A 23,501-nucleotide genomic window follows, 5' to 3' on the forward strand; every position below is an offset into this window, starting at 1 on the left:
CTATTCCTCCAACACCCACTCTGAGCTCCTGGTCTAGGAGCCCAGGCTCTGAGACCGCTGTAGAAGCTAAGTAATAGGTAGCAACTCAGGGAGGGCCCCCAAAGAAAGGATCTTGGGCCATCAGGCTGATCCTCCCCAGCTATATTGTTTCTGACTTTAACCTCACAAATCCTTAGCCCAGGACATGCTTGCAAGAACCTCCCAACCCTTCTTCATTTATCCGTGGTGAATTCTCAACACATTACCTCTACCTGGAAGCCTAGGAGACATTGTACTTTCTTTTAAGTAGCCGATGAAAAATTGGGCCATATATAGTTTTGAAGATGGTGTCCTGAAACATCAAATCTTTAAAAACTTTGGTGAAGGGGCATTGAACCTTCAGGTTTATTTCCCATCCTTTAGGTAGAGGCATCTTGTGAAGGCTAGCCAACCATTGCTCCTCCTTCCTGACTGTAGAATGTTATCAGTGGAAAGGCTGAAGGCGATGCTCTCCAGACAATGCTGTGAAAAAAAAAAAAAAAACAGTAGCATTAGCATAGCTCTGGGCAAACTGGTGAATATATGTTGTTTTCCCTTCCATGTCAGTGCAAACTGCTTTTTTTATTTATGAGCCACCATGAAACATAGTCTTCTGGTGGATCTCCTGGCTTCACATAACACACCTGTTCCAGCATGTTTTCTTCCATGCAGCTTCAATCCCTTTCTCTACTGTTTTCCTTAGTAATTTGGGCATTTCAACTCCATTCGGTGTTGGCCTTTGCTTTCTCCAGGGTTCTAGGAACACTCACCCTAATAGCATGTTTGCATCATCCCCAGGACCCTTGCTGGGATGGTGTAGGAGCTTTCTATTGCTGCTGCAACACAGTGTCACGAACTCAATGGCCTAAAATAATATAAATCTGTTATGTTATAGTTTTTTTTAAGGTTCATTTATTATTTTTAGTAATCTTTACACCCAACATGGGGCTTGAACCTGTGACCCCGAGATCAAGCGTCAAGTGCTCTTCCAACCGAGCCAGTCAGGCCCCCCATTATGTTATAGTTCTATAGGTTCATCAAACACATAGGACTCACTGGATCAAAATTAAGGCATCAGCAGGGCTGCCTTCTTTTCTGAAGGCTCTGGGGGAGAATCCATGCTTGCCTTTTCCAGCTTTCAGAGGCCACCCGCTTTCCTTGGTTTGTAGCTCCTCTCCTCCTCCAGCAACATGCCATCCCTCTGATTCTGCTTTCATTGTCATGTGTCTTCCTCTGACCCTCTTTTGCCTTCCTCTTTCTCTTTTAAGGACCTACCTAATTAAGTATTGATTCCTTCTGCAACCCAGTTGCAAGTAAACTGACATATTGAAAGGTTCCAGGGATTAGGACCGGGACATCTTCTGGGGCTGGTAAATATTCTGCCTCCTGCAGGTAGTAAACCTTATACCCAAGAAGAGCATCCCCAGGTTAACAGACTCCCCCTTACCTAGTTTTATGTTCTAGTCCCCTTGATCAAGAATCGCTAAACTCTGGGACCATAAATGCCCACTGGTTCCCTAATACATGCTAGCCAGTAAGTATAGCTATTTTGGGGTGTAGCCCCAGTCTTCCCTTATCAGGTGCCATATGGAGCCATGATGACACTTTGGGGTTCTGGCTATCTTTGTCAATCCTACTATGTGACCAAAGGTCCTTAAAATGTTTAGGAGATCATTACAGTACATATTTGTAGCTGGGTGAAGCAGCTGCTACGCATAATTTATTGACTTGGTAATTCCAAAAGAAGAGAGTTTGAAGGAGGCCGTGTTGTCTTGAGGTGTCTCCCCACACAGGAGGAGGGCCACTTCTTCGGACTGTGAGACAGCAGGATTCTAGGGAGCCAAAATCTTTGGGGGAACCCACCAAGATGTTCAGCGACCCAGATTTTCCCCACCAAGGCCCTGACTTTGGTACAATGGGCCTGCCTTAGCTGCATGTTCAGTTGTCTTTGAAGTTCTCTCCTAAGTATTAAATCCTGAGTCTAAACTTCAGTATTTTGTGTGCTCTCACTAACCCAGATATGAGCTTCCAAAAGGGGCCTCGGGTCTTCACACTGTGTCCAATTGTTTGTTAACTGCCCAAGACTTGTCACTCTCCTCCACTCTGCTACGCAATCTCACTCTCCCACGCACTGTTCACCCCCACTTTCCAAATGTCTGAATCAGCACTCTGGCCAGGGCATACCTCTTCACCACACATTCTTTGAGAGTTACTACTCTTGAAAGTTTTAGTAGTTGGCCACCACTTTGTACTAGAAGCCATCTGTGTTCCACGTACCACCTGGTATGGAGTCCTCGATGCAGCTGGGTGATGAGTGATCCGGTCTTCAAACCCCATCTTAACACCCACTTTCTCAGTCCCCCCTACTTCTGGTACCACTGTGCCAGTTGGGGCTGCTCAGAGAAGAAGCTAAATCGGAATCACACATGCAGGATGTCTCTTCGGGTGAAATTCCTGTGGAAGGAAACTGGGGAATTCAGGGTTGGGCAGCCCACCCACAGCGATTATTATCGTTGTACCGCCATCTTGCTTAGTCCTCAGTTGGGCTACCCTGAGAAGGACCTGGGGTTGTTAAAAGCTGCCGGCTGCCAACCAGTCACACCTGAGCAATCCTTCCCTGAAAGGGGATCTGAGTGGGAGCCCTTCCTGGGTTCCCATTTATGGGGTAGATCAAGTGGATAACTCTTAGGGAAATGTAAATTCCACTCTGAAGATCTGGCTTCTCAATTTAAATATGCCCCTTCTGTGAGACTGGCATGAGGCACGGCTCTTACCACGAAAGAGCCTTTAAGCTTGTTGGGGAGACACAGGTTTAAGGCATTACATTCTCAGAGCCTATGGATTCCCAGTTCTCTGATTGTTCCTCATTAAAAAGTAATAAATTCCAACATCAAAGGGAAGTACACATCCTCCCTGGAACAACCCAGCCCATAGCAAGGAGAAACAATGGGTCACATCCTTGGGCCAGGTTTTCCTCTTCTGGGAAGGAAGTGACATCTCTGGGGCCTGGCAAGAATTTGAAGCTCCAGATCCTCCCTCCCTACTGACCGTGGTGGTGGAGGCTTGGGGCCCCAGAGGAATCTGGAGAGGGGGTCTGGGTGGACTTCCTGGTGATGGGCCTGGAGGAGGTTGCAGAGGAGGAGACCCACCTCCCGAGTGAGTACTGCTCATCATCACCTTCTGCTGCTAGCACTGCTATTCCCACAGGGCCCTGGAAACTGGAGTAGGAGACAAAGAGATTTGTCCCATGAGACCAGATCTCGACACTGATTAGCATCCTTTCCCAGGAAGACACCACGCCAGGGCTGGTGGACAGGTCTTTTGACTTCTAGTATAATGAGCATCTAACTGAACCATACTTAAGGCATGAAAGGAAATTTTAAAATATAAGATATTCATTAGTGATAAAAATGAACACATATCTGAAATCTTCCATTTGTCTTATCCTGTACAATTAACTGTCTTTAAATATTTGCTACTTGGATGACAAAGAAACCTAAGAATTATCTAGTTTGGCCCCCTTCTTGCATGGTTGAGGACACTGAAAGTCAGTGAAAGAAAGAAGCTGTTCTCACATCAACCTTCAAGACAGGGCTCTACAGTCACCTCTTCCAGGAAGCCGTGCTTGAGCTGCCACCTGCCTAAGGGCTCTGCTCTACCTCTGGACTGTAGTCTCCTGGAGAGCAGGGTTCAGCCTAAAATGACTCTATCTTCACATGGGTCTTAGCACAGTCAATACCCATCAAATGAATATTGAATGACTGAAGACAGATCAGACATTCTCAGGGTCAAGGCAGAGAAATACGTCGAACACAGTTATTCAGAGCACAGGAGCCTGATAACGAATCTCGCAGCTGAGATGATAATGCCAAGGTAGGGAAGGAGGACAGTTGCAGGGAGGATTGTTGGAGGGAGGACAGCAAGGAACAACTGGGGAGTAGAAGAAAATATCCTTTCTAAAAGTTACCAACAGTTTTCTTTATGACAAAGAAGCTTTGTAGTTTTTACCGTATTGAATCCAGCTGGCAGCTGGAGTGGTGTATAAAGTCGTAAATACTAAAGTGCAGCCACAGTCTCACTGAATGTCTGAATTCTTCATACCATTTAAGGGACTGGGGTCTAGACCTTATAGGCATCTTAAGCAGGCACCATGTTGCATCCTTGAACCCTCACAGGATCTGGTAAGCGGCCATCAGCCAGTATTTGCAGAAAGAATGAACACTGGGTTTAACAGACTTTTGGATCCTCACAAAGCTGAAGCAGCTGGATACCTTTGTGCCAGGGATGTTATTCTGGAGAGTAATTTTGAAGTCCTGTCAATGTGACTAAGACTCTTTTAAATTATTTTTACAATGTTCACCGGTGTCAGTATGAAATCTATTGAGATACTTAGAGTAATCGTCTGGGGATGTCCAGTGCAGTACAAATGTGAGGCCATTCCTGCTATAGATAAACTTCTCAAAGGACAGTCCTCCTTTGGATAAAGCTTGGCAATCTTTGCACCCCATCCATCAAGATGGATTTTCTGGTATTTTCCCCAGGAGTTTATTTTCAGCTATTTTCATGATGAGATTTTTGTTAACTTTATTTTAACAAGGACACTTTTGTTCAACTGTATTAAACTAGTATATTTCTAGAATGCGTATCTCTCTAAATATAAGTTTGCTATGTTATCAAACAAGCTTTTTTAAGCCACACATGTATCACCCTCCTCAAATGGCTTTCTGACCTTCCCCCGTGGGAAATGTCTCTGTAAGTCTTAAACCATCCAATCAGGAGAGCAGAACCCTGGACTCAAGAACCCATATCATGGAGTCCCACAGAAATTTCAGGGGCCCCTGGCAGTTAAGAGGAAGTATAATGAATGAGGGATGAGAAAGTCATGGCTCAAATTCCAGTGTTGAGACTCTTTCAATATGTGAATTTGGCTAAATCTCTTAGACTCTCCAGGCCCAAATGTGATTTATAACATTGGAGTATTGACAACTGTTTTGCTGATTTCTAAAACACTCTGTGAATGGAGTTAGCCTGGAAGGGATGGGGGTGGGGGTGCAGACTGCAGACATCAAGGCCAGGAGGAGGGCCAGGCTGACAAGTGCACTTTCCTCCCTTCTTAGTTTGAACTGCTTAGTTGTAGACTGTCCTAAGACAGTCTCCACAGCATCAATTCTGTCTCCCCCACCCCACCAGCAGGGTAGCAGGGAGAAAGGGCTTGAAAATTGTAGTTGCCTCTTTGATATAAGGTACAGTTTTGCAGTTCTGATCCATAAAGGTTATTGACTCAGTTTCCCTATAGTCCATTTACCTCCCAGGACACAGATGTCCCAACAATTCACATCTCTGTGATTCTGGGCTATAGTGAGTCCTGGAATTAGCAGAATTGTCAATCGCACTGATATTATTATAACCAAGTGACTCCACAGAGATCTTATGCATATTTATAAATTTACTTATATCACTCAACTCCTTTTTTTTTTTCTTTCAGAGAAAGAGCATGCAAGGTGGGGGAGGAGCAGAGGGAGAGGGAGACAGAGAATCTCAAGCAGACTAGGTTCAGAGCTCAATGCGGATCTTGATCAGAGGACCCTGAGATCATGACCTGAGCCAAAATCAAGAGTTGGACGCTCAGCTGACTGAGCCACTCAGGTGCCCTCTACTCTTTCTTAATAAAATATTTTTATACAAGTTTAAGAATAGAAACCAAAGAATAAATGGATAGAAGAAGATGCTGGAGTTACTGCTCTATCTTTTTTTGGAGAGTGCATGCATGTTGGGGGGGTCTTAAAAACATGTTATGAAATCTTTCAGATTTTAAAGAGTGTGCAGAATTTGTATAACAAAAACCTGGATACTCATCCAACCTCAGAAATAAAACATGACCATCATGGCTTAAAAAAAAAAAAAAAAAAAAAGGCTAGAGGAAGAAAAAGTAAATAGCTGAAAACTCTAAGGTAATCATTTTTAGGATTGAACATAAATTTAATTCTGACCTCCCACTCTCTTCATTTCCTCCTTCCCTCCCTCCCTCCCTCCTTTCCTTCCTTTGTATATTCATTCAGTTAGACACTAAATCTGCAAATATCCCTGATGACTTGTTCTGCATCATGCATTGTTCAGGAAATGCAGACATGAAGGATACATCATTCCTGCACAGAAGGAACTCAGGGTATGATGGGGAAGCTGACAAGAAACTAGACAGTCACAATGCTCCTTGAGAATTACTATAACATAGGTAAGCTGGAGGCATTATGGGGTCTCTTGATCTAGCCTAGGGGGAGGTAAAGAAGGACTCACTGAAAAAAATATGGCCAGACTGAGTCCTGAAGGATGACTAACAATTTGTGAGGCAAGAAGGTAGATAAGTATTTTTAGGTAGAGCGATCGGAAGGCCCATCCGTAGGAGACTATGGTATGGTCTCAGCTGCTGCTGCCCAAAGCTGAAACAATTGGCTATGAAATCCGCTGTGTCTGAGTAAATAAAATTCATGAATTAATCATGAAAAACACACTTTTCCTGTCATCAAACTCTGACAATTTTTTTTCTCAGGTGTTATAAAGAGCATACAGTAATATGATAAGCAATGTTTTCATGATTCATTTTGTCACAGGCGTAGACACAAATTTTATCTGATCAGATTTCACAGTCCCTTCAAAGTCCCAATGAGTCTGTGCTCAGCATTGACATGGGTGGCACAACCTGCCAGAGAATATAGAAACTTACTAAAGAAAGACAGTTCCATGGGGACTGAGGTCATCTGGAAAGACATTCTGGAAAGATGCCTCCAAATTTGAACTTTTATTGATTTCCTAGGATTAAAATTTCTGCCAGAAGGGATTATGTAACTCTTGTTACTGAGTTTGCTGAGAGCCAGGCCTCACTCTCTAGTTTCAGGATGCTCGTGGTTGTAGAACACTGCGGAGGACAGCCCAGATTGGGAAAAATCAATGCAAGAATGTTTAGAACAAATTCCATCCTACACCATCAGCTCAGGTAGCACTGCTCAAGTAGAATCTTGTTCTCTTGGGCCATTTTTTCCTTCTGGATCCCAAGTCTAACACCTGATCTGTTTTCACCAAGACTCAGTTTATATTGCCCATATCATACCAGTTGGAACAAATAGATTTATCCTGTTTTTCAAAAAGCTTACTTTCTCACATTTATTAAAAGAAAACATAGCTTCCCATGCCTATAGACATAATGGAGTTGAAAGCATAAGAAGAGAGTAAGATGCCATTGGTCTGAATTTTGGCTCTGCCTCTTTGAAGCAGAACGATGTTGTCTAAGTTACTTCTCTGTGTTTCAGTTCCTTCATCTGTAATTTGGGGTTGATATTACTTACCTCATTTGTCTGTTGTGATATTTACATGGGATAAGTCATGCAAGAGATGCAATAATGGCATCCTGTGGTTTTTAGATGGCCAGTTTCAGTCTCTCTATCTTAATTTGGTTCTTATGAACCCTCAAAATCTTTGGAACCAAGCATGTGCTAAGAGGAAAGAGAAAGGAAGCATGACTACCAGTTGGCAGTAGATGAATCCATGGTTTCCCTAGGAATTCTCTGGATGTTCCGTGTGCCCATCAGGCCTATCTGCAGCACAGTGTTAAGGGTTCTGGGCTGCGCAGGGCCAGGGCCAGGGCTGGAGGTGACCTCAGGTGTCCCCATGCATAGCAGTTCAATCACTCAGGAGAGATCCTATGGAAACAAGGATAGGAATGCCAGGAGGTGTTGCAATGTTATTTTAGAGAATTCATCTGCTTAGTATTATAGTTCCCCTCATTTAACCCTCAGAGGTTTTGGACTCTGTCTGGTGTGAAAATTTTTTCTGTTTAGAAAGAGTTCCGCTCATTGCTCATTACTTTAGCAGACTGCACATTAGGAGAACTTGTTTATCCTGCTAAGTGAGTCATCAATATCCTGCTCTATACTAAGCCATGGAATGATAGATTTGGAAGGAATCTCAGGGCTCATCTAACTCAGCTCCTTCATTTTACTGATGGGAAATGGAGGCCCAAAGAAGAGAGGAAGTTGCATAAAATCACACCATCCTGAACCTGGGCCTGCAAAGCAGGCCTCCTGATCCCAAGTCCCGTGTGTAATCTACTAAATTTAGTAGACACCTACAAAGTTCCTAAGAGGGACTAGGTGGAAAGGGAATCATGCTAGATACTATACACATCATGTTCCAGCTAAACCTCTCAGCAACTATGGAAGAAATTCATATTTAAGAAGGGAAATATGACACTTAGTGAAGGACAAAAATAGAATGTAACTCCATCATTCATTCTACATAAATTTATTTGTGCATTTACTCCCCAGCCACAGTGCTAGGTACTGGGATATGGGAGAGAACAAGACAGATATAGTCACTGCCTTCACTAAGTTTATAATCTAGTGAGCTCTAGAGTCGATACCACATACACGGTTTTAAACCTGGTTACTTGAAGCACTCAGGTCCCACAGAAATGCTTCACGGTCTACTATGAGGTTGCAAAAGAGATCAAGCTGGGCTCCACATTGCTCCCTCCACTCATCACCACATCACCTTTGGAGGTGCCATTTTGTCTCTTTTGATACTAGGACTTCATGTAAAATTTCACTTGAAGACAAGATTCCTTTGGTTAATCCACTAAGTTGATCCAGGCCGCTTCTTTTATTCAGAAAATCTTCATCTGTAAGTGCAAAAACTCTACGCTTCTTTTCCCTCTTTGTTTCTCCACCTTGCTTATCTCTGCTTGGCTTCATTAGTCCTAATTGACCTCCAATAGTGATGATATGACTGTTGACAGTGCTAGATTTATACTTTCCAGAAGAAAGAAATATCTTCTCTCCCTATATGCATATAGTCATCCCAGGGAAGAATATTATCGGTTACGCTTAGGTCCCTGGCTTATCTCTGAACCAATCAGTGGAGCCAACGGCAGAGGGGCACTCTTGGTAGCCAACAATTGCTCAGGTGCCAACCCGGGTGGAGGGGACTGGGAACTATTATGGACAGTCTCACCAGCATTAAACAAAAATGGAAGAATAGTTTTATAGAAAAAAAAAAAAAAGGATGAGAATGTGCAGGTAGGAAGACCAAAGCTAAGGTATCACAGTCTATTATATTACTTCTTTCTTTCTAGTTGATTCCTTGATAACCTGTCACCTTATTTTACCTATTTTTTTAATATTGACTAACTTCAAAGATGCTTCCAGGCAGCTCAAACTAGAGCATAGCAAAGCTAGAACTCAAATCCTTGATTTCAAGGTAAAAGGCAAAATGGAGTGACCATTACACTATTCCTAGATGATGTAGCTGGAAGAAGACATAAAAACGGAGAATACAATCTTCACTGTGAGTTTCTAGAATTCCAGGCGAAAGAAGAAGGAGGAGGAGGAGGAGGAGGAGGAGGGGAAGGGGGAGGGGGAGGAAAAGAGGGAGGAGGAGAAAAAGAAAGAGAAGAAGAAGATCCGGTGCATGATTTTCATTGTCTCATATTAGAATCTAGTTGCCAAGGTATAACCAACTTTTTTGCTCACACTGAGATCTAACTTTGGTTTGTCCCAGCCACTTTTGTCTATGAGGAATTTGTGTAATTTGTGTAGGTGTGTTTGTTTTACCAGCAGATAATCTTTTTAGTCAATCTCTATAACCCTGGATGGTTTCCTGTCCAACCTTTGTGAAAAGTAAACAGAGCCAGAATCTTTTATTTTTTTAATAATTTTTATTGTTATGTTAATCACCATACATTACATCATTAGTTTTTTTTTTTTAAAGATTTTATTTATTTATTTGAGAGAAAGAATGAGAGAGAGAAAGCACATGAGTGGGGGGAGGGTCAGAGGGAGAAGCAGACTCCCTGCTGACCAGGGAGCCCGATATGGGACTCGATCCCGGGACTCCAGGATCATGACCTGAGCCGAAGGCAGTGGCTTAACCAACTGAGCCACCCAGGCGCCCTACATCATTAGTTTTTGATGTCGTGTTCCATGATTCATTGTTTGCGCATAACACCCAGTGCTCCACGCAGAATGTGCCCTCTTTAATACCCATCACCAGGCTAACCCATCCCCCGACCCCCCTACCCTCTAGTACCCTCAGTTTGTTTTTCAGAGTCCATCGTCTCTCGTGGTTCGTCTCCCCCTCCGACTTACTCCCCTTCATTCTTCCCCTCCTGCTATCTTCTTCTTCTTCTTTTTTTTCTTTACATATATTGCATTATTTGTTTCAGAAGTACAGATCCGTGATTCATCAGTCTTGTACAATCCACAGTGCTCACCATAGCACATACCCTCCCCAGTGTCTATCACCCAGCCACCCAAACCCTCCCACCCCCCACCACTCCAGCAACCCTCAGTTTGTTTCCTGAGATTAAGAATTCCTCATATCAGTGAGGTCATATGATACATGTCTTTCTCTGATTGACTTATTTCGCTCAGCATAACACCCTCCAGTTCCATCCATGTTGTTGCAAATGGCAAGATCTCATTCCTTTCGATGGCTGCATAATATTCCATTGTGTATATATACCACCTCTTCTTTATCCATTCATCTGTCGATGGACATCTTGGCTCTTTCCACAGTTTGGCTATTGTGGACATTGCTGCTATAAACATTGGGGTGCATGTACCCCTTCGGATCCCTACATTTGTATCTTTGTGGTAAATACCCAGTAGTGCAATGGCTGGATCGTATGGTAGCTCTATTTTCAACCGTTTGAGGAACCTCCATACTGTTTTCCAGAGTGGTTGCACCAGCTTGCATTCCCACCAGCAGTGTAGGAGGGTTCCCCTTTCTCCACATCCCCGCCAACATCTGTCGTTTGCTGACTTGTTAATTTTAGCCATTCTGACGGGTGTGAGGTGGTATCTCATGGAGGTTTTGATTTGGATTTCCCTGATGCCGAGCGATGTTGAGCACTTTTTCATGTGTCTGTTGGCCATTTGGATGTCTTCTTTGGAAAAATGTCTGTTCATGTCTTCTGCCCATTTCTTGATTGGATGATTTGTTCTTTGGGTGTTGAGTTGGATAAGTTCTTTATAGATTTTGGATACTAGCCCTTTATCGGATAGGTCATTTGCAAATATCTTCTCCCATTCTGTCGGTTGTCTTTTGGTTTTGTAGACTGTTCCTTTTGCTGTGCAAAAGCTTTTTATCTTGATAAAATCCCAATAGTTCATTTTTGCCCTGGCTTCCCTTGCCTTTGGCGATGTTTCTAGGAAGAAGTTGCTGCGGCTGAGGTCAAAGAGGTTGCTGCTTGTGTTCTCCTTTAGGATGTTGATGGACTCCTGTCTCACGTTTAGGTCTTTCAACCATTTGGAGTCTATTTTTGTGTGTGGTGTAAGGAAATGGTCCAGTTTCATTCTTCTGCATGTAGCTGTCCAATTTTCCCAACACCATTTGTTGAAGAGACTGTCTTTTTTCCATTGGACATTCTTTCCTGCTTTGTCAAAGATGAGTTGACCATAGAGTTGAGGGTCCATTTCTGGGCTCTCGATTCTGTTCCATTGATCTATGTGTCTGTTTTTGTGCCAGTACCATACTGTCTTGATGATAACAGCTTTGTAATAGAGCTGGAAGTCCGTAATTGTGATGCCGCCAGCTTTGCTTTTCTTTTTCAATATTCCTCTGGCTATTTGGGGTCTCTTCTGGTTCCATACAAATTTTAGGATTCTTTGTTCCATTTCTTTGAAAAAGGTGGGTGGTATTTTGATGGGGATTGCTTTGAATGTGTAGATTGCTCTAGGTAGCACTGACATCTTCACATTGTTTGTTCTTCCAATCCATGGGCATGGAACGTTTTTCCATTTCTTTGTGTCTTCTTCAATTTCTTTTGTGAGTATTTTATAGTTTTCTGAATACAGATCCTTTGCCTCTTTGGTTAAATTTATTCCTAGGTATCTTATGGTTTTGGGTGCAATTGTAAATGGGATCGACTCCTTGATTTGTCTCTCTTCTGTCTTGTTGTTGGTGCATAGGAATGCCACTGATTTCTGTGCATTGATTTTATATCCTGCTACTTTACTGAATTCCTGTATGAGTTCTAGCAGTTTTGGGGTGGAGTCTTTTGGGTTTTCCACATAAAGTATCATATAATCTGCAAAGAGTGAGAGTTTGACTTCCTCTTTGCCGATTTGGATGCCTTTGATTTCTTTTTGTTGTCTGATTGCTGTGGCTAGGACTTCTAATACTATGTTGAATAGCAGCGGTGAGAGTGGACATCCCTGCCCCGTTCCTGACCTTAGGGGAAAAGCTCTCAGCTTTTTCCCATTGAGAATGATATTGGCTGTAGGTTTTTCATAGATGGCTTTTATGATATTGAGGTATGTACCCTCTATCCCTATACTCTGAAGAGTTTTGATCAAGAAAGGATGCTGTACTTTGTCAAATGCTTTTTCTGCATCTATTGAGAGGATCCTATGATTCTTGTTCTTTCTTTTGTTAATGTATTGTATCACGTTGATTGATTTGTGGATGTTGAACCAGCCTTGCAGCCCAGGGATAAATCCCACTTGGTCGTGGTGAATAATCCTTTTAATGTACTGTTGGATCCTATTGGCTAGTATTTTGGTGAGAATTTTTGCATCCATGTTCATCAAGGATATTGGTCTGTAATTCTCCTTTTGGATGGGGTCTTTGTCTGGTTTTGGGATCAAGGTAATGGTGGCCTCATAAAATGTGTTTGGAAGTTTTCCTTCCATTTCTATTTTCTGGAACAGTTTCAGGAGAATAGGTATTAATTCTTCTTTGAATGTCTGATAGAATTCCCCTGGGAAGCCATCTGGCCCCGGGCTTTTGTTTGTTGGGAATTTTTTGGTGACTGCTTCAATTTCCTTGGTGGTTATAGGTCTGTTCAGGTTTTCTATTTCTTCCTGGTTCAATTTTGGTAGTTGATACATCTCTAGGAATGCACCCATTTCTTCCAGGTTATCTAATTTGCTGGCATAGAGTTGCTCATAATATGTTCTTATAATTGTTTGTATTTCTTTGGTGTTGGTTCTGCTCTCTCCTCTTTCATTCATGATTTTGTTGATTTGGGTCATTTCTCTTTTCTTTTTGATCAGTCTGGCCAGGGGTTTATCAATCTTGTTAATTCTTTCAAAGAACCAGCTCCTAGTTTCGTTGATCTGTTCTACTGTTCTTTTGGTTTCTATTTCATTGATTTCTGCTCTGATCTTTATTATTTCTCTTCTCCTGCTGGGTTTAGGCTTTATTTGCTGTTCTTTCTCCAGCTCTTTTAGGTGTAGGGTTAGGTTGTGTATTTGAGACCTTCCTTGTTTCTTGAGAAAGGCTTGTATTGCTATATACTTTCCTCTCAAGACTGCCTTTGCTGTATCCCAAAGATTTTGAACAGTTGTGTTTTCATTTTCATTGGTTTCCATGAATTTTTTTAATTCTTCTTTAATTTCCTGGTTGACCCATTCATTCTTTAGTAGGATGCTCTTGAGCCTCCATGTATTTGAGTTCTTTCCGACTTTCCTCTTGTGATTGAGTTCTAGTTTCAAAGCACTGTGGTCTGAAAATATGCAGGGAATGATCCCAATCTTTTGGTACCAGTTGAGACCTGATTTGTGACCTAGGATGTGATCAATTCTGGAGAATGTTCCATGGGCACTAGAGAAGAATGTGTATTCCGTTGCTTTGGGATGGAATGTTCTGAATATGTCTGTAAAGTCCATTTGGTCCAGTGTTTCATTTAAAGTCTTTATTTCCTTGTTGATGTTTTGCTTAGATGATCTGTCCATTTCAGGTAGGGGGGTGTTAAAGTCCCACGGTATTATTGTATTATTGTCAATGTGTTTCTTTGCTTTTGTTATTAATTGCCTTATGTAATTGTCTGCTCCCACATTAGGGGCATAGATATATACAATTGTTAGATCTTCTTGTTGGATAGACCCTTTAAGTAGGATATAGTGTCCTTCCTCATCTCTTATTACAGCCTTTGTTTTAAAATCTAATTTGTCTGATATAAGGATTGCCACCCCAGCTTTCTTTTGGTGTCCGTTAGCATGGTAAATGGTTTTCCACCCCCTCATTTTCAATCTGGGGGTGTCTTTGGGTCTAAAATGAGTCTCTTGCAGACAGCATATGGATGGGTCTTGTTTTTTAATCCAATCTGATAGCCTGTGTCTTTTGATTGGGGCATTGAGCCCATTTACATTCAGGGTAACTATTGAAAGGTATGAATTTAGTGCCATTGTATTGCCTGTAAGGTGACTGTTACTGTATATTGTCTGTGTTCCTTTCTGATCTATGCTGCTTTTAGGCTCTCTTTTTGCTTAGAGGACCTCTTTCAATATTTCTTGTAGGGCTGGTTTTGTGTTTGCAAATTCCTTTAGGTTTTGTTTGTCCTGGAAGCTTTTTATCTCTCCTTCTATTTTCAATGATAGCCTAGCTGGATATAGTATTCTTGGCTGCATATTTTTCTCGTTTAGTGCTCTGAAGATCTCATGCCAGTCCTTTCTGGCCTGCCAGGTCTCTGTGGATAGGTCTGTTGCCAATCTAATGTTTCTACCATTGTAGGTTACATATCTCTTCTCCCGAGCTGCTTTCAGGATTTTCTCTTTGTCTCTGAGACTCGTAAGTTTTACTATTAGATGTCGGGGTGTTGACCTATTTTTATTGATTTTGAGAGGGGTTCTCTGTGCCTCCTGGATTTTGATGCCTGTTTCCTTCCTCACATTAGGGAAGTTCTCTGCTATTATTTGCTCCAATATACCTTCTGCCCCTCTCTCTCTTTCTTCTTCTTCTGGGATCCCAATTATTCTAATGTTGTTTCATCTTATCGTATCGCTTATCTCTCGAATTCTGCCCTCGTGATCCTGTAGTTGTTTCTCTCTCTTTTTCTCAGCCTCTTTATTTTCCATCATTTGGTCTTCTATATCGCTGATTCTCTCTTCTGCCTCATTTATCCTAGCAGTTAGTGCCCCCATTTTTGATTGCACCTCATGAATAGCCTTTTTGATTTCAACTTGATTAGATTTTAGTTCTTTTATTTCTCCAGAAAGCGTTTCTCTAATAACTTACACACTTTTTTCAAGCCCAGCTAGTATCTTTAAAGTCATGATTCTGAACTCTAGGTCGACATTGTACTAATGTCAGTATTGAGTAGGTCCCTGGCAGACAGTACTACCTCGTGTTCCTTTTGCTGAGGTGAATTTTTTCGTCTTGTCATTTTGTCCAGAGGAGAACAGATGAATGAGAGAACAGAATGCTAACAGGTTAACAATGTCTCCAGCAAATATACTCTATACAAATCAGAAAAGACCTGAAATTAGGCGACAAGAAAGGGAAAGAAAGAAGAGAAAAAAAAAAGGAAAAAGAAAAAGATAAAAACAAACAAAAACAGAACAAAACAAAAAAAAACAGAATATGATCAAATATAATCAGGCTAGTGCATAGATCAGTGCCACACACTAGCTTTTGGGCATATTTTGGTCTGTTAGAAGAAAGTGCCTGCTAAAATTTTAAAGGAAGAAAGACTTATATATGTACAAAATAAGTGTTGATACAATGAAGGGATGGCAGATGACTGTAAAGATGAAAATTATAAAAGATTTTATAAAAGGAATTGATAAGATAAGAAGTTGTTTTTAAAAAGAAAGATTTAAAAAGAAAAAGAAAAAAAAAGGGAGAGAATGTGATCAGGCAGGAGAATAGAACAAAGCCATACACTAGTGATTTAGGGTATATTTTGATCTGTTAGAAGAAATTGTACCTCAAAATTTTAAAGAGAGAACAACTTATACATATATGCCAAAAATAAGGGTAACTACTATGAAGGGATAAAAATATGACTCTAAAAATGAAAAATAAAAAACTTTTTTTAAAAAAGGGATTGATAAGATGTTGTTTGAAAAAGGCAAAAAGAAAAATTAAAAAAAAACAGTTAAAAATAACTTTGAAAAACTAATGAATTATGATAAAAAAGCCATGAATTCTATGTGCAGTATTCCCCTAGCGCTGGAGTTCTCCCGTTCTCCTTGATCGGTAAACTTGGTCTTGGCTTGCTGGCTGTTCTTGCTGATCTTCTGGGGGAGGGGCCTGTTGCCGTGGTTCCCAAATGTCTTTGCCGGAGGCGGAATTGCCCCGCCCTTGTGAGTCTGGGCTAAGCAAGCTGCTCTGGTTTGCTCTCAGGTGTTTTGTTCCCTGCAAGCTCTCGGTACTGCTTTGGAGGACCAGGGTGAAAGTGGTGGCCTCCCAATCTCCACCCGGAGGAGCTGAGAACTCGCGGCCCCGCTCCTCAGTGCGCCCCCAGAGAAAAGCAGTCACTCCCGTGTCCCCGGTCTCCGGCCGCACTCTGTGCTCACCCGGCCTGTGACCGAGCGTTTCTATCTCCGGCACCCGACCCCGTGTGGAGTCTCCAAACCCAGCAGATCCCTGCGGTGCGCTCCCGCGCCACTCCTCCCGGGGAAGGAAGGGGAGTCTCCCCGGCTCTGCCGCTTGTTGGGTCCCTGCTGGAGGAGCAGTGGCCCGACTGGGCCGCGGATCACAGTTTATGGCCACCCCGAGCTGAGAGCCCGCGCCTCGGCTCCGTCTCTGCAGCCGGCTTCCCCGCTCTGATGCCTGGGAGCTCTGCCGCACTCAGGCACCCCCGGTCTTTCTGTGACCCCGACAGTCCTGAGATCACACTGTCCCGCGAGGGTTCCACCCCCCGCTTAGCCACTGGAGCGACGTCCCTCCGCAGAGCCAACTTCTAAAAGGTCCGATTTTGTGCTCCGCGGCTCTAGCACTTGCCAGAAGCGGCCGACGGAGGCCCCCTCCCCCGCCGTCTATCCTCCCGAATATCGCTTCGGATTCACTTCTCCGCACATCCTACCTTCCAGTAAGTGGTCGCTTCTCTGTTCAGAGAGTTGTTGCTACTCTCTTCTTTGGTCTGTTTTTGAGTTCGTAGGTGTTCAGATGTTTTGATCCCTATTCAGCTGAATTCCTGAGACCAGATGAAATCCAGGTCTCCTACTCCTCCACCATCTTGCTGTGCCCCCCCAGAGCCAGAATCTTTTAAAGATGTGCTTCAGGGGTGCCTGGGTGGCTCAGTCAGTTAAGCCTCTGACTCTTGGTTTTGGCTCAGGTCATGATCTCATGGGTCATGAGATCGAGCCCCATGGAGATTGTCTCTCTCTCTCTCCCTCTGCCCCTCCCCCTACTCGCATGTGCGCTCTCTCTCTCTCTTTCTCTCCCTCTCAAATAAATAAATAAATCTTTAAAAAAATAAATAAAGACATGATTCAAATGAGGGCACCATGCTACTGAGAGCTGGAGTGTGTTGAAGAAGGTAACCATGCTGAGGGTCAGCTGATCACTCTAGAAGTTTCTGGGCTACAGGAAGTACCAGCCACAACCATGCTCTCCTCAGATGGAACTGTTTTCCTTCTGTCTCAGTAAGAATATGGGGACCATGAGAACTCATTGTAAGTTAGGACAGCTTCATTGAGAAAGTCACTACACAGGAGTCACCTTCAGATAATTTTGTTACTCACGGTATAATGCTGGTGAATTATCACTGCATTGTCATTCCTTGGACAAGGAATGCAAAGATGAAGCAACCTCTCTATTTTCCAGGTAGGAGAATGCACACAAATTCCACAAAAAAGCAAAAAGGGCTTAGTGTACTTAAAAAATAATGTTCCTCAGAGCCAAGGAATGTAGATTCTTTCTGGCTCTGTCCTCATTTGCTGTGAGGGACTGTCGAAATCTCTTTCTATTTGGACTTTGTTTTCAAAATCTGAAAAATACAAGTCTTGGTTTACGTGATTAGTAAAGATTTCTTCTGGCTTTAAATGTCCATATCTAGATCATATTTTTAATAATACAAATTCTAGAAAAGCGATGCCTGTTTGGTTAAGTGAAAATATTGTTTCCCACATGTAGTTTTTGGAAGTTGGTCTTGTTCATTGGCAGTCAGCTCTCATATTTCCAACATATTCTTGTTTTTTTCTGTTTTTCTTAACAAAACTTACATTGTGCTGAAAAAGATGTTGAATGTCCATCTCTCTTAATGGTTTCTCTTTATGAACAGCCCTCCTCCTCAATATGCAAATATAATTTAAGATTTATAGTGTTCTTTTTTCTCTGTGGCTTCTCCTTATGATATGCACTTGGATCTGTCTGTCACCCTAGGGGCTTGTCCCACACCACCCTGCCTTGTAGGAGGGCATCTGACAGTCACAGTTAGCTTTCCCTTCCTCCAAAGAAAGGGACAGAAATCTCAACAGAGGAACAAGCCATAATCTTGGAAGGCTAGTACTTCTACCTACGTGAAGGTGTGTGTATGTTGAAAATAGGGAATAAATGCTTCCTCTGAAAAGATTGAGATTCTTCTCCCAGTTCAGCCCATAAACTAAGTATTTAAGAATTGCTAATATTGATATGCCATTTTGCAGCTTCCAATACCCTCTCATACCTATTATCTCACAGGATCTGCACAGATAGCCCTGCACGTCGGCAGTACTCATCGTGTTTCCTCGATGAGGCAATGAGGCCCAGATGGTTTAAATGAAGTGCCAAGACAGCTAGTGGGGAAGGAGGGGACCCAGGGCTGGGATCCAGCTCCCGCCAACCCACTGCAGGAGCGGGGACTAGCACTTTATGGCCCTGGGACTCAGTCTACCCACTGGTAAGCCAGGAACCGTGACCCCAGCTTTCCTAATTCACAGGTATGAGTGTGTTCTGAGAAAATACAAACGTCATTCATTTCTTATTGACTGAAATCCAAGACTATTTCAATAGCTCAGCAATGTGGTCAAATATCAAAGACTTGAATTTAGCAACTCCTAAAGTCAAAACAAACCCAGCACCACACACACTCTGCCTTCTCCTTGGAACAAGGTAGTAGTATTAAGCCTGCAGCTGACCTAGGATTCTATCCAGTGGGACCTGAAAGGGAGAAATGAGCTTTACATCTGCAATTTTGGTGTGGTTTGAGACCTCATTTGCAAAAAAGAAGTTACTTAGAAGGGAGGAGGAGAAACCTTTTTGCGGATACAAAAACTGGAGATGAAATAGGAAAAAGAAATCAGAGATTTGAAAATTTTACAAAAATAACAAATGAATAATTTACAGCTTTTCCTTCATTTATTGAAAAACATTGGAACATGTTCTTAATGCAATTCTTGAGTTCTCGTCTTGCAGCTAGTACTCACTTAGTCATCGTCTTTTTTTTTAAGACATTTATTTGGAGTCTGTTGCTCCTGGCTTTTCCTAAGACACCAGCAGAACACCTCCTGCAATCTACCACCCAAGCTTTCAGCCTTCAGAGGTGGTGTCTACTTGCCTCCTTGTCTCTCAGGCTCCCCCTGCCCACCCCACACTGACTGTCAGAATCGCCCCCTCCCCCCTTCTCTGGCCCTCCCCAGGAAGCTTCTAAGAATTCCTAGCCTAGGGGGCACCTGGGTGGCTCAGTCAGTTAAACCTCTGCCTTCTGCTCAGGTCATGATCCCAGGGTCCTGGGATCAAGCCCCGCTTGCCGGGAGCCTGCTTCTCCCTCTCCTTCTGCCTCTGCCTGCTGCCTCCCCCCCCCCCGCCCCCACGCCCCCCATCTCTCATGAATAAATAAGTAAAAATCTAAAAAAAAAAAAAAAAAAGAATTCCTAGCCTCGGATTATCATCAATTTACCTTTAATTCTACCCTTTGAAAACTCTCAAGTGTCAATCCTCTGACCCAGAGTGGCCCGGATACCTGACATTTTTTGATCCCTGTGGTTTACACAGGGCTGTCAGATTTAGAAATACAAATACAGGATCTTCAGTTAAATATGAATTTCAGATAACAAACTTTTAGGAAAAGTATGCCCTGCATATACTTGTGATCCCACACTTGGGACAGGAGCAGAGCAGGGATCACGACTTCTTTACAGAGCAGAGCACTGAGATACAACCGGGAGAAACCCATTGCTCGCGATCACACTGGAATGGGAACCCAGGTTGGCCAGTCTCAAAGCCCATGCTGGTCTACGGCAATGTGGTGTCTCTATTACACATAGTAGCATATCTACAGTACTTGACAGTTTTCAAAACACTTTCAGATGCATGATCTTAATTAATCTTCATAGGAGCCCCTCTGAGATAGGTGCCACATTTCATTTGTTCTAACATGTTTCTTTCCCCCCTTTTTTAACACTCTGACATCTCTGATTTCAGGATGTATTTTATTGTCAATAGTGTGTCAGTATAATTGGCAGCAGGTTTTTTTTTTCCTTTCTTAGAAGTGCATAAAATAATGGCAGCTTGGATTCAATGAAATGCAAAATTATTATGTATTTTCTGCAGCTGAGAAAACAGGCTCAGGGAAGTCTGGTCTGTAGCTTAAGGTGGCAGACACTGCAATTAAACCTGTCTTCCTGACCTTCTACTGCCATGTTGACAAGAAATCATACAGGCTTCCTCCCCAAGACACACGATGGAGATAAGATCGGTTCGGTGAACTCTGCCAGTTATCGGGCGTCTCGCAGGAGAGTAGAGCTCTGTGCTCCCCCTTTCCTCAGTTTTGAGGTAAGCTTAGCACTTAAAGACTGAGCAGGAGACATAAAGAATCTCACAAGGGGTGGCTTCTCCCTTTTGTCTAAACCTTCCAGAGGAACCACACAGAAAATCCCACAGCTAGCCGCAATGTCATACAGATGCAAGGAAGATTTGAAGAAGTGAGAGACAGAGTCCACCTCCCTAAAGTCATCCTGTGCCTGGCCCTGCCAGCCAGAGAGCATTCCTGAGAAGAAAGACACAGGCTGCTTGCTCCATGCCTGGGTCCTGGCCTGAAGGCTTAATAATGACTCAGGAAGCATTGCTACCACTACTTCTCCTTGGAGCCCCAGTCTACAGTCTAGACTGTGCTGGAGGCAATCATTCTTGATATTGGGCCCAAATGTCCCAGCCTGTATTCACAGAACATCGTTTCAAATGTTGCATTCTTGGGCTCCAACCAGCTAACATCAGGAAGGACACTTCACTAGAAAAGAGGAATGCATTTTGCAGGAAAAAGAAGGAGGAAGCAAAGAAGGAGGAGGAGGAAAAGTTGGGGAAGGAGGAGAGGAGGAGGAGAAAAATTATGCATTGATTGGAAGCAGGCAGGTCGGAGATTGAACTGATTTACTTGTTCAGAGCTTAAGAGGCAAGAGGCATCTGCCAGGCAGATGATCATTTCAAAAGAGATAGAATTCAAGGCATTCAACATGATCCTATCTTTAAAGAAAAAGAGCTTATAACTGGAAGTTTGTACAGATCTAACTACAGCGTGGGGATTATAGTTAATAATACTGTAGTGCATATTTGAAAGTTGCTAAGAGAGTAGATCTTAAAAGTTCTCACCACACACAAAAATGGTAACTACGTGAGCAATGGAGGTGTTAACCTTATTGTGGTGACCATTTTGCAACATATACGTGCATCAAATCATCAGGTGTACACCTTCAAGTCACATAATGTTATATGTGAATTATATCTCAGTAAAGCTGGGAGAAAAAAAAAAAAGAGAGAGAAAGAAAAAGAGCTGATTCCAGATCAGAAGCCTACCCGTGGATTTCCCTCTATGCTGATAACAATCAGAAACGTTACACTTCCCCAGGCTCTCAGTAATAAATCACATCACTTAAGCTTGCCATCAAGCCTATGGGTCAATGTTCATGTTCTCATTTTATAGACAAAGAGGCACAGTCTCAAAGACCCCAGGGACTTTTCTCAAGTTGACAGACTATTCATGGCAGAGTTGGGAGCTGAGGCCAGATCTTGTGACTCCTAGGGCTACATTCTTTTTACAGCTTGCACCTGCTACTGGCACCTCAGGAAATAAGAACAGAGATCAAGTTTGGTTGGGTGAACTTGGGAGAAAGTTGCAGAGGGTTAGGTCCAGGGAAATGAGAGTGATGGAGCTTCAAGGGGGCTCAAGAGTCTGCCCTGTGACCTGTAGATACTGCCTCTCGGAGCCTGCAGCACGTCTGTGAATGGGAAAGACAGGGAGGAGGAGAGGTTAGACTCAGGAGAGCCATCTCAGGATGGCTTGGAGTCTTAATGGAAGAAGGTAAAGGCTTATGCCAGGGAGGAGGTCCCAGAATAAAAGGCCTTTGCTAGTCAACCAGAAGGTTATGAAGAAGACTATTACCTCCTTACTCCAAGAATGTTGATACAGGAAAAACTCCTCCCCTGTAGCCAAAGTGGCTCAAAATGGTGTAATGGAAAGAGAATCATCTTTGCAACCAGATGCAATTGGGCTGAGTCCAGGCAACACCACGTACTGATTTATGACCTGAAGCAAGTCATCCAAACTTCCTGAGTCTGTGTTTCCTCCTCTGTAAGACAGAAGTGATATCACCTCTCTCACAAAGCTTCCAGAGACCGCTCACACGAGGCTGACCTGTTCACTCTCTCCTTGGGCTCCCCGAACCCGACACTCTGTCATATTTCAGTGTTGCTTTGCTTCCCCGTCCCCTTTCACTTGCTCAGCTCCTTGGAGATTTCACATCACTGTCTCGCAGCACACGTGGCAGACTCTTGGCATCTCCTCTGAGAGGGATGCGAGGAGATTGGGGAGCAGGAAAGGCAGGAAAGAAAGGGTTCTGTTTAGGGAACTCCAGAAATCTAGACTGTGTCCCCCACTTGCTCAAAGACCTTTGCCTGTCTTTCTCCTTCCAACTTCCAAAGCCCTGGTCACAAGCCCTGCCTCCAGCTGGCAGGCACCTTCAGTCTTAAAGGGACAGTTTGGGGATAAAAATGTGTCTTTTCACAGGGGGGTAGTGAGTTTAAACACTGGTGTTTTGCAGTTGACATCGGTCTTTCACATGATCATCTCTTTGGAGTTTAGCAACAATGCCCTCTGGGAAGAGAGGCAGACAGTACTCTTTCCCTTGTACAGAAGAGGAAACTGAGTCTCAGAGGGGTATAAATGAATGTTCGAAGTCACGCTGATACTAGTGACAAAACCAGAACCAGAAGCCATGCGACCTGACTCCCTCTCTCGGCCTCCCTGTGCTTCATCTCACAAAGATAACGTGAAACTCCCAAGGCTAAAAATGATGACAGGAGAGACATTTCCTCAACCTCGCGGATGTGAGTGGGCTCTCCCGGACTCTGAGACGGTCGCGCTGTGCGGCCCACACTTCCTGCTCACTCATCAGACAGGCCTCCTGGCCTCGGAGGAGAGGAGAGCGGGTCCTGCAGCACCCAGTGGAGCTGAATCATCACAAGCCCGACTGGCGGATGGGAGGAGAATGGTGTGGGTGGCCGCGTCCCAGACAGAAGACGCGGGGCCAGATGGAGACACGCCTGTTAACTTGGATAGGGCTGTGGTTGGTGCCGGATCCCTGGTGCTGCTCTCTTGATGAAAGAGGTGGTTGAGGAGGCAGCTGCGGGGAGCTACCGACTGCGCGGGGAGTCCCTGGAGTGGGGACAAGTCCAAAGGTGACCAGGGGTCATGCAGCCGTCGGGGGAGCGGAGCCTGGGGCAATGAGAAGGGCAGACACAACTTATTTCTTGGTAAGGAAATTTGGGCAACAACCACAGCGTGGCAAAGA

The sequence above is a fragment of the Eumetopias jubatus genome, unplaced genomic scaffold, assembly GCF_037043125.1.
Source record: "Eumetopias jubatus isolate StellerSeaLion01/CBP00866 unplaced genomic scaffold, mEumJub1_p1.0 scaffold_9, whole genome shotgun sequence".
Classification (NCBI taxonomy): Eukaryota; Metazoa; Chordata; class Mammalia; order Carnivora; family Otariidae; genus Eumetopias; species Eumetopias jubatus.